The sequence below is a fragment of the Chenopodium album genome, chromosome 24, assembly GCF_948465745.1.
Source record: "Chenopodium album chromosome 24, dcCheAlbu1.1, whole genome shotgun sequence".
NCBI classification, from domain to species: Eukaryota; Viridiplantae; Streptophyta; class Magnoliopsida; order Caryophyllales; family Amaranthaceae; genus Chenopodium; species Chenopodium album.
Genome location: NC_137857.1, coordinates 25952579 through 25964809, shown reverse-complemented (window position 1 = coordinate 25964809; position 12231 = coordinate 25952579).

Genomic DNA, 12231 nt, shown 5'->3' with positions numbered 1-12231 from the left:
ACCGAAATAATGGTTCAAGGCACCGAAATATTGGTTCAATAAACGCACCAAAGTAATGGTTCACAAAGGCAAAGCACCAAAGTACCGGCAAAAATATGAAAGTAATGATAAATAATGATATTAAGGGTCAATAGGTAAAGTGATTCTTTGGCAATGTCTCAACATAAAGGGAAATTGTTTAGCGGCGAAGTACGGTCGTCACGAGGTAGTGTCACAAATGATGGAGATGTCGAAGTAAGGTCACCTTCGGCGGTCCCTCGAGGTAAAGAAGAGATTGTCTATAGCGGCGACATACTGCTGTGGCGACATATGGCCACACCCAGGAGATGACGACATACAGTTATTTTCGATGATGTTCCCGAAATACTATGGAGGATTATCACCAAGAATATTGAAGGCGACGACATATGGTTATCTTCGACGATGGCGTTCACGAGGCACAGTGGAGGTTGTCATAAACAACATATGAAGAAACAACAAAATGGTTACGTTCAGAGACGTGTGCTCGACGGTGCAAGATACGCGTTTCTTAATTCTTTTACCTGTTTTAACTAATGATTAGTTTTGCAGGTATCGGCGTTATAAGAATGATTTGGAATTGCAGACCATTTTGAATCATTCTCCGTCCCTATCGATACTTTGACTCTCGTTTTTCGAAACATAAGTTTCTTCAAACTCAGTCAAAGTGGGGGCTTCTGTAGACACCCATTTGTGTCTCCCCAAAACCAAACCCAGTGATGAATGCCTTGCGTGTTGTGTTGTTATCGAATTAGGTGAAAGTGATTCGAAAGTCAAGTGTCGCGGTTTAGTTTTAATTAATTTCTTCTCTCTCTGTTTTTTAAAATGACTTTATTTATTTGAAAATTTCCATTTCAGTTTATTTTGGTCCATGATAAGGGTCCAATAATGGTGTAGTTGGATGGAGCTCGAAAAGACCTTTCCAACAATATATTATAAGCCCAATTCCGATGAATATTGAGGAAGTTATGGCCAAAACACTAAACTGGGCCCGGTGTCCTATTTTAATACGGCCCAATGATCTAGAGGAGGGCCCAATATTAATTATAATTTTTAAAATTATTAGGATTAATTATAGTTTTCTAGAAGTTTCTAGAAAGTTCTTTTTAATTCTAATATTGATAGGTTTAATAATTAATTATCTTTTAAAGGTTTTTTATTTGGAATAAAATATTGTTTTATTATCTTAAAATATGTATTTTATCTTCTGTACGGATTCCGTAGATCAAGTTGATTAAAGATCGGATTCCGTATGAAGAAAAACGCGCTTATACAGGCTGTCGCCAGACGACAAGTCTGTCGCGACGCGACAGACCCTGTCGCCTCGCGACAGACATTGTCGCGTCGCGACAGAGTTAATTCCTGGCGACAGCGTGGAGTTTTATTCCTTACTTAATTCCGTGATTTTCCGGATTATTTTCATTATAAATAGCGTCCGAACTATCAATCACTATCAATTCTTATTGTTTTCTCTCTTGAGCAATTCATGCTTTCTTTCTCTCTTTTTCTAAGCTAGTTTTTACATACAATATTCCGCATACATTAGACTTAGAGTCATCTAGCCAAGTTCGTAGTTGCCTTCGCCCTAGACGTGCAAGGTTTGATATTTTCTGAGGGTTTGGTCCAAAACTAGTTTAAACTTTGTTTAACTTGATTTCAATTTAATTATTTAATTGTTGTTTATTGATCTTCATTGAAGTTTACTAACTTGTGTATTTTGTTATTAGAAAGAGGTACGAGGCTTCAAAGTAAGTAGATTAGCTTACTCCCTATTTCTTTCACAATGTAGATCGCATGCTTATTATTGTTTTTAATTCCTAGTATCATGTTAGGATGCTTTTAATGCTTTCTAGTATCATGTTAGGATGTTATTTTATGCTTTCTAATATCATGATTTCATGTTAGTACCATGTTAGATTTAAAGCTTTGATCTTTATTGTTTAGTGACATGCTAGGATTTGTTATTAATCTTGTTAGTATCATGCCTAGGATCTTGCTATTATTATTTAAGCTTTATTATGGCTTATCATGCTATTATCATCATTATTATTATTTATTGTTTATTGTCATGTTGCTTGATATTATATATTATTGTTATTGCTTGATCACGCCTTTTATGCAGGTTTAAAGGAAATTTGTACTTGAAATCACGCTTAATAAGATAATTAATAATTTGGTTTAGGCTAATGTGATTTTAATTCAAGTTATCGCCAATAATAGTCTTATTTGTGCATTAATTTCAACCAACATGGATAAACAGGGTAGGTTTAACATTATTTTTGTATGTTATTCGAAAAGCGCATATGAATACGAGGAGAACAAAGTAGAGGCCTATTTTATAGGGCGGGTCCTTTCTTTTGTAGATTGGATTCGTACCCTCATCCCCGGACCCTGTTTGGTTCAAGACCTTATGGAGTAGTTGATGGTCCTTTTGGATTGTCTTTTGGGTTTACAAGTTCCTAAAACTTGTTGGCGACTCTTTTTGCTCTTTGTCTTTCCCTTTGGAACGCCACCGTACTTTAGTGTATGATCACAGTGGGGTTCAAGTTTGGGGTTATCATAATGCTTGAAATATTCCCTACATTGTGTTCTTAGAATTTTCCAGTTTTCGCATTATTATTTCGATCCTAGTTGTAAAAGATATTTCTCAAATTTCGTACATGTAAATATCCTATGTTTTTTTACTCATTTTGGATGGTCATTCCAATGAGGACCTTTTTATGCATATAATAATGTTAATCAAAATTACGCACATGAAATACTTAGACCTTTTCGAGTCTCATCCGCTCATTCTAAATCATTGCCAAAATAAATGTTATGAATTAAAATAGAAATCCTCCCCAGTGGAGTCGCCAAAAACTGTAGGGAATATTTCAAGCATTATCCCAAACTTAAACCCCACTGTGATCATACACTTAAGCATGGTGTCGTCCAAAGGGAAGGAAACGAGAGAAAAAGAGTTGCCAACAAGTTTTAGGAACTTGTAAACCGTTCACAGGGTGAAGGTTACACCCCTTAACAATCCATGAGATCGTCAACTCCAATAGGTCTGGAACCATGACTGGTGTTCGGGGATGAGGGTACGAATCCAATCTAAAAGAGAGAGGACCCGCCCTATAAAATAGGCCTCTACTTTATTCTACTCGTATTAATGTGCGTTTCCTGACTAACATGCAATCATTAGGTTAACCCTAAATATGTTTAATCTATGTTGGTTGAATATTAATGAATAATTCTATTATTGGCGATCACTTGAATTAAAATCATATTAGCCTAAACCAAATTAATAATTGTCTTATTAGGCGTGATCACAAGTACAAATTCCCTTTAAACAAGCACAAAAGGCGTGATCAAGCAATAACAATAATATACATCAAGTAACATGATAATAGCAATCATCATAATAAACATAATCATATCGACGCTAAAGCATAATCATAGCAAGATCCTAGGCATGAAACTAACAAGATTAATAACAAACCCTATCATGTCACTAAACAATAAAGATTAAAGTTTTACCCCTAACATGATAATAACATGATATCAATATGATATTAGAAAGTATAGGAAGCACATTAAACATGATACTAGAAAGCATTAAAAACATCCTAACATGATACTAGGAATTAATATTGTAATACCCTAAACATGATACTAGGAATTAATACAATTTAAGCATGTTGCTTTCTAAAAGAATAGGGAGTAAGATAATTACTTACTTTGAAGCCTCATGCCTCTTTCTAATAACAAAATACACGCGTTAGTAAACTTCAATAAAATAATAAAATCAAAGAATTAAATTAAATAATTGAAAGAAAGAGTTAAAAAGTTTAGAACGAATTTGGGAGCAAACCCTCAGAAATTATCAACCCTTCACGTCTAGGGTGAAGGCAACTTCTAACTTGGCTAGGTGTGTCTAGATCTTGTGAGTGCAAAATTGTGTTTGCAAAAGGGCTATGCTAGAAAGAGAGAGAGAGAACGAATTATCTTTAGCTTAGAGAGAGAATAAAGAGAATTAGGTGATTGTTGATAATTGAAAACGGAGGTCCAAGGACCCTATTTTTAAGAAAATAATCTGGAGTTGATAGCAAAGAGTTAGAGTTCAAAAATGAATAAAACTACATCCTGTCACCAACAACAGAGCTCGTCGCCAGGCGACGAACTTGACGGTAGGCGCTGCACTACAACATTAGGCGTCGAACCTGTCGTTTGGCAGTGCAATCAGGATTCACAATTTTTCCACACGAAATCCACTTCTCAATATAATTCAAGTCGTAGAATCCGTGTTAAGGGGTATAATTGTATTTTCGTAAAAACACTTATTTTATTCCAAGTAAAACTCTATAACATAATCATCAATCCTAACTCCATTAGGATTTAACAGAACCTTCTAGATAATTCTAGAAGACTATAACCAATCCTAATAGCTTTAGGAATGACAATTAATAATAGGCCCTCCTCTAGATCATTGGGCCGCATGTAAGAACTAAACCGGGCCCATTTTAGTATTTTGGCAATAACTTCCTCAATATTCATCGAAATTGGGCTTATACTATATCGTTGGAAAGCTCTTTTCGAGCCCCATCAACCTACACCATTATTGGACCCTTGTCATGGAACAAACCAAATTGGACTGGCTATTTTCATAAAATAGAGCAGGTTTTCGAAAATAGAAAGAAAGATTTTAAATAAAACCAACCGCAACACTAGACTTTTCACACTTTCACTTCATTCAATTATGATTCAACTTGAAAGGTATTCATAACTGGGTTTGGTTTTGGGGAGACACAAATGGGTGTCTACAAATCCCTTAGCCAAATTACTAAGGGAATCCACCTCGGAATAAAAGGATACTCGGCGACCCCCTCAAAATCCCCGCTTGACCGAGAAGTAGTCGAGCTAAGCAGTATGGTTCGGATGAATTTGGGGGCAAGGCAGCCGGTGATCCCCTTGTCCAAGTTGGATGGGGGAGGAGTTGAATTTTTCATCTTTTTGTTGAACTCCCTATCCCTCGTCTTGATGACGTAGAACCTCTTCTTCCAGTCGCGCCACTTGGACGACTTATGCAAAGTCACCATGTATTTCGGCCGGGTGCTCTGAACAAATCACCCGTCCGAGTCCGCCTCCATCTACACCATATTGTACATGGCACAGACGAAGGGAAAGTTGGGGGTGAAGCCCATCCTTAGACAGGTCACTGTAGGCGTCGCTCGAAGTGCGCCTACGTTAAAAGCATGGTGTGAATATGCTTGGCACTCATAGGAAGTGGGAATTGACATATACGATTAGGGACAACGATTAGGGACAGATAAAGTAGGGAGCCGCCAACAAGTTTTTAAGGAACTTGTAAACCGTTCACGGATCATAAAAGGCAACCACGATTAAGGGACAACGATAGGCAACAACGATTGACCCGTGAAGGTTACACCCCATTCATAATCCATGAGATTACTAACTCCATATGGTTCGGAACCACGAAAGGAGGATCGGGGGTGATGGTACAAAGTGAGTCATGGAGTCACATTCGCCCGTATTGGCCTCTACTCGATTCTTATTGTGAAAAGCATTCCTGTGATCTCAGAGGCATACAAACAAAATTCAAATTCGCTCCAAACTATTATTAAGCTAAATTGGTTGAATATTAATGCACACATTATTCTAAAATATTGGTGATCACTTGATTAAACAACAAGATTAAAAAGGAACCTAAACCGGTTGTCCAAATTATCTTATTAGTCGTGATTTTCAATTACATATTCCCTTTAAACATGCAATATGGTGATCATAAAATAATAATAGAACAAACATTAATATTGGAAGCAATATAGCAATAATTCCAACAATATAAAATCGTTAGAATAATAATAGAAATAAAAGGAACATGATTCTTACTTTGATTTTGCTTGCTTGCTACTATAAAAACAATAAACGCGTTAGTAACTTCAAGGAAAATAATTAAACAATAATTAAAATGGAATTAAATTAAATTAAACGAGAATTGATTTAGGGCCAAACCCTCAAACAGTTCTACCTTTCACACCGTGGCTTAAGGACAGAACCCCGGGTAAAGTATGGACTCCTTGGAGTGCTTAAGGAAGGTATTTTGAAAGAGAAGGGTAGGCTAGTGTTTAGGCTAGAGCATAGAAGAGAAAATGAGAGATTATTTGATGCCCCGTACATCAGAAATGAGGGGTTATTTATAGGGAAAATGTGCTGAGGGAGCACATGGAACCCTAAAATGACAGAAACCCCAAAATAGGATCCCGTGACACGGCAAAGTGTGCCGTGACACGGTAAATTCTACCGTCAGACGGGAGAAAATCCTGTGACACGGTACATTTCTACGTGACACGGGAGATTTTTAAATAAACGGGAAAGAAAACGCGATAGGGTTTACGCGGAAGGGACACACACTGTACCCGTGTCACATCAGGTCTCCCGTGACACGGGACACTTTGCCGTCAGACGGGAAAGTTTGCCGTGGCGCGGGACTGTTTGCCGTGACACGGGACGGTTTTGTCCTTTTTCCGTCTAAATTCTTTTTTAACCCTAATTTTAATCAGCATTTTTGGTGCCGATTGATAATTTCGGGCCATTTTTCAGATTTATTAAAATCGGGCTAAAATAAGAAATATTAAAAAGAGATAAATAAAAGGTTTGGGCCAAAATAAAAACTAAGCTTTTACCAAACATCAAGACTGATCCACGGGCTATTCAGAAATACGAATTTAATTAAATATGATTTTTAAGCACTCTCGGGATTAAATACTAAACCCGACCAATAGCGGCAGTGAAAGGTTGTTCATCATCGGGTTTGGTTTTGGGGAGACATTTTTAGGTGTCTACAGAAGCCCCCACTTTGACTGAGTTTGTAGAAACGACAGTTTCGAAAACGATAGTCAAAGTAGTCGATTGGGACGGAGAATGATTTAAGACGTTCTGCGATCCTAAATCACTCTGTATACGCCGATACCTGCAGAAAAATAATAGTTCCACAGATAAAAGAGTAAAGGGATAGAATACGTATCTGACACTTGTGTATTGGTGACAAATGAGTTTGGCAGCTTCCTATGCTTGAAGGAATCCACCGGATTATGTTTCGTTGAAATGCTTTCCATGCCTGAGGAAAGCCGACTGATGAATTTGGTAGCTTTCTATGCTTGAAGAAATCTACCGGATAACATTTTCCATGCTTGAGGAAAATTGACAGATGATTTTGGCGGTTTTCTATGCTTGAAGAAATCCACCGATAATGTTTTCCAAGCTTGAGGAAAACCGACAGATGAATACTTTCCATGCTTGACGAAAGTCGATGTGAATACTTTCCATGCTTGAGGAAAGTCGATGTGATGAATGAAATAATCGTTGACTTCTTCGTGTTGAGAGGTGGCAACGACCGAAAATTTTCCATGCTTGAGGAAAAACTTGTCTATTGAAATTACAAGTCTCTGTGTATTGAGAACCTTGTGTCGGAATAATAGTGGTTCGATTGTCCCCGAACGTGGCCGTAGATGATTTACCTTCAAGTCGACTTTCCGACCATATTAGGTGTTAAAAATATCGAAGAATTGACTTAGACGCTTGCTAGGGGTAAAATAGTAATTTTGGTCCCCTTTAAATATCAGTTGGCGCTTTTTCCGTGAGAAAGTAACTGTCCAAAAACCTCGGAACAATTGTTCAAACTGGTCAAAATGCCAAGAATATTCGCTGACGCTTCGAAAAATGTGCAGGTGTGACGTGTGGGACCACCGTGTCACGAGGCTCATCTGTCGTGACACGAGGTTGAGTCCCGTCAAGCGGCACGAATTCCCGTGACGCGGGATTTTGACTTGGTCAATTCACGCAGCTTTTGACCGACATTGTTCACGTGCTACGTTATAACGGCTATATTTTTCGCTTTAAATTAAAGCTCCAGTTTCACCATTTCGCCATTTTCATTTTTTCTACAGCTCATACTTCTCTCTTTTTTTTTTTTTTATTTTCTTCTGCTCATTTCACCGAGCCTCGGCACAGGTCACCGGCGCTCTTTCCACAACTCCGTGACACGGATCTGACAACCGTGACACGGTGGTTTGTTTGCTTGTGTTCTGTCGCGAGGTACTGAAGCTTTGAGGTTCATTGCTGCTGCTGCTTGAGCTTCACTGCTGCTGCTGCCGGAGCTTCACCGCCGCCAGCATTTCTTAACCGTCACCATCCCAGAATTCCCGTGACACAATCGAAAGCCACCGTGTCACGGTATTCCCTATATTCAAGCCTCTACAAGGATTTATGTAAGTTCCTCTTAATTTTGTCTTGAATTTGCCTCAAATTCATGTGAGAACTTTGAAAAATCAAATTGGGGATTTTTAATTTCAAGGTTAAATGTCACAATTGTTTCAAAGAATTTGCTAGTATATGTATGTATGAGTGTTTGTGAGAAATAAGAGACAAAAATCGCATGATTTGGTGAAGAATTGAATAAATCGCCATTTTTGGGTACTACTTCTTGCGAAATGATGTTCTTGTTGTTCATGTTATCTCTTTGCACTTGAAATGGTGAAATATTGATGGTAGATCTTGTAAAATATGGCATGATGTGTTGAACTATTGTTTTTTGTGCAATTTCGAAACATATTTTCGTGTATGTACTATATTGTCGTGGAGAACATAATATCATGCGGCAAGGAAAACTGTAGTATTAGTTTGTCATGGAGAAACTTAATACTAGGAATAATTTTATTATTTTGCTAATTTTTAGCCTTGAGGTAAAATTTAGCGTATAATAGAAAATGCAATCGGAGATAATTGATAAGCCATAAATAACTAAATAACTTAGAAAGTGATGCTAAGCCTTTAGATTTTTATTTTTGAAACAGCATGCCTAGACGGCGGGATTGCGATCTTTCTACACGTGGCCGGCGTCAGGCTTTTCGAGAGGACACTCCCACAGTTCCTGAGGGTGCGGAGGACGACGCCCTAGATACCGAGCCGCGCGCTTCTTCGAGTAGGGGTAGATGGGTTCCGCCTCCCTGGACACCCGATCAGTTGGTTTTCTGTCGTGAGAACCACGTTTCTCACCGTCCACTTGCCGGCATAGTCGATGGCATGCTTCGCCATCATGGATCCGGAGCTGGAGATCTTATTCCTCGTCTGCATGAGATTATCGCGGGGGATCCTGTTACGAATGATTTGTGGATTTCTGCTGGTTTAGTGGACTTCTATTCTGCGGTCGTAGGGTTTCGCAGCCCCCGGAGTTGCGGCCCGACAATTGTTCGTGCATTGTTGGAGTATTTCTGGGATACTACCAACACTTTTCATTTTTCTTGGGGGGAGATGACAGTGACCCCTTTGGACTTCAGCATGATCACCGGTCTGCGCTTCACCGATCAGGCCGTACGACAGCTTCCTGACCTTACTTGGGGGGCAGCTGAGGTAGCGGATCTGTTAGGTCCGGTCGTTCAGTATATTAGGACTCGACCGGTATCTCGAGGTGGTCCGAGGAGCGGGCGATCGGAGCTGGCCTCCGTTCTGGCCCAGGGTTTTGACATGGAGGAGACGTCTCTTGAGCAGCGAGTGCGGATCTTCATTCTGATTCTGATTTCTATGACTCTTTCTCTTGATAGGAGCTCACGCGCGCTTCTCTGCTATCTTCCTTCTTTAGTTAGGATCAATCAGATAGGATCTCTTAACTGGGCTGGCATTGGATATGCGGATCTTCTCCTGTCGTTGCGTCATGGCTCCAGGCAGTTGAATGACCAGTCCCCGGTGACTGTTTACGGCTTATGGAGAGTCGTGGAGGTAATGATCTTTCCTTTCTTTGTTTTGTTCGAATCTGTTTGATTCATGTACTCAGATATTACCTTTTTATTGCAGCTTTGGCTCTATGAGTATTTCCTAGGGTTGGCCCCTCGTCGACGTCGTGGAGCGGTTCACGACTTCCCTGTTGGAGATAGCTGGCGTGACCGAGGCGAGTCACGAGTGGAGTCTGTCTCCATGTTGCGTGGGTTGTTACACCGAGGCACTACTTCTGTTGGTGTAAGAGTTAATATTTTGCAGCCTACCCTTCTTCATCTTGACGTCATTTTCATCATCTCATCGCGACTTTTTATGATTTTCAGGTGGCTATTGACGTCCAGTATCGGCCTTGGGCTAGGATAACTGACCTTCCTGAGGCCTTGCAGCTCTCAGCGCGCCGTACTGTTTTTGTTGGTACTGGTCGCTTTGTTTGGTATCTTGGAGAGCGTGTCGTTCGCCAGCACAGCGATGATCGCTTCGTGGTGCCTTTGCCTCCACCAGAGTCGATGTTGGACTCACGTCTGCTGAGGGACTTGATAAACAGAGGAGAGCAGTTCACTTTCCCTTGGCAGGGTCTCGTGCACATGGGGGGTGATTACTCGCGGGACGTGCTTCCCCTTTTGGCTCCTCCACCCCGTCTTCCCGAGGTATGATTTTCTTTTGAGCATTTTATCACTAGTCTCTGTTTAAATCGTCGAATAACCTGATTATTCGATCGTATTTTCAGACGACTGTTCGCCCTGTGGGGAGGATTGAGATGCCTCCTCAGTCTGTCCGTTACCCGGGGCCTATTGGTATTACTGAGGACCACATTGCTGACGCTCCAGAGGGTTACAGACAGGCAAAGGAGTCTTTGCCTGACGTGTTTGAGCCGGTAAGCTTTTCATATATTGTTCATCCTTTGTAAGACCTCTTGTTACTGATTTTCCTTTGCTTTGTTCTCAGCCTAACCACCCGGAGATGATAGGATTCATGAAGCTGGTTGACGCCTTGAAGTATTGCATCATCAAGCTTCGGCGTGGCGCGAGTTGTCGAGGTGGTTCTGGTGACGTCCTTGAGGTATATTCACCTTTTTATTTTTGCCATTTGTTTTATCTTGCATCATTGACATCTTTGATTACATGTTTTTTTCAGGAGCGACGGAGGTCCCGATCGCGCTCGAGGCACAGAGACTCGGACGAGGGGGAGCCTAGTCGTGGCAGACGGTCTCCACAGGTTCGTCAGCATTCTCAGTCTCAGCGAGAGACGCCGCTTTCTCAGCCGTCTCGTGAGGCTCAGTGGCAGTAGCCTCAGCCTTCCCAGCCGTTTCAGCATTTTCAGGTTCAGTGGCAACAGCACTCATTTTCACAGCCTTCACAGCCTCAGTTTACTCCAGTCATCACTCCTTTTGATCGGGGCTTGTATTCAGGTCTGTTGTCAGGGGGGATACCTTCACCTATGCCTGGCTTGTTCTCAGTTCCACTGTCTGGGACGATGCCTTCACCGACGCTTCCTACTTCATGGAGTCAGTCTTCACCGTTTATCAGTTGGACGGGCCCTGCTCTGACCATGTCTTCTACCGGAGTTGTTGGGACTAGTAAGGACACTACTCCTCGTGCTCGGATAATGGAGGGACTCTTTGGTTCTCAGCCCCCGTATACTCAGGATACTCAGGCTGGAGATGATACTGAGAGTAGTTGTAGAGACTTTTGACCGAGGGTTTATATTTGTACTTTGTTGGATGACACTTGACACTATCTATGTACTATGACTTATTTTATATATTGTATTCACACTCTATTTTTTATTATTTTATCCAATGTGTATGTTAGTGTGTGCTTGAGACTAATTGTGTGTGCTGTGTGTTTATTAACGACGCGAAAAAAAACGTTATTTTTCGTAAGTGGAGGGTACCGACCTTCTCCCAAAAGAAAAAAAAAACAAAAGAAACGAAAGAATACAAAGGCTAAATTACAACTTTCCCAGAATAAAAAAATGGAGCGAGTTTAATAACTTCCCCAAAATAAAATGAAAAAAAAAATAGAGCAAGTTTAGCAACTTCCTCAAAAATAAAATAAAAAAGGAGCAAATAAAATAAAATAAAACAAAGAAAATAAAAACGAGATAAAATAAAAACTTCCCCAAAGAAATAAAATAAAGGGAATTTTAGTGGGAATAAAACTCTCGGAATAAGAGCGGAAGATAAACGGTAAGTAAAAATATCAGGAAAAAAGGGTTAGGGATAAAAAATGGAAAGCGTGTGCGCACCGTGACACGTAATATTGTACCGTGTCACGGTAAAATATCCCGTGACACGGTAGTAATTCCCGTGTCACGGTGGAAATTCCCGTGACACGGTGCAGAATCCTGTGGCACGGGGATAATAAATTTTATACGCGTATTTTATACGCGCGTAACTTGATAAAATTTTACACGTTCCGCTCCTTTTCGCCTATAAAT